The sequence below is a fragment of the Camelina sativa genome, chromosome 11 (genome assembly GCF_000633955.1).
Source record: "Camelina sativa cultivar DH55 chromosome 11, Cs, whole genome shotgun sequence".
In the NCBI taxonomy this organism is placed as follows: domain Eukaryota; kingdom Viridiplantae; phylum Streptophyta; class Magnoliopsida; order Brassicales; family Brassicaceae; genus Camelina; species Camelina sativa.
In genome coordinates, this window is record NC_025695.1 from 45080615 (window position 1) to 45081228 (window position 614).

Genomic DNA, 614 nt, shown 5'->3' on the forward strand with positions numbered 1-614 from the left:
AAATTTCAATAGTCAAATTGATCCATATGTCTTTTATTCATATGAGGGAAAATGAAACCTTAGTTTTTACATATGTAGAAGCAACTTACATAACTTAAGCCATTATTCTCTGTTAAAAAGGGAAGTTGAGTGGTGCTCTCATAATCTTTAAGAGCATTACTCAACCTGCAAAACGCGATTTTTGCAACTACTTACATATTATTATATATTTTGAGGAAAAAAATCAATTATCTATCAAATTTCTTGGCCCTAAATACTACGTAGAATTATGTTTTTTTTGGGTTAAAATCTTATGTAGATACTAGGATTTTGACAAAAGACCAATATTACACATATATAAAAAAAGGTTTTCGATAGACAAAAACATACACGAATACTGGATAAGATATTTATAACTACGCCTCACCTTCGAAAAAAAAAATGTTTATAAGTTACATATATGGATAGTGTTGGTCCACTTAATGTCGAGTTTTAAGAGAACACATTACTTGTTCATAACCACATTCAAACTAACCGCTTTGAAACGAACACATGCAGCCACGTAGAAATGAACTATAGTGTGATTACAATAAATTAGTAGTCTTATTTACAAAAAAAAAAAAAAAAAAAAAAAA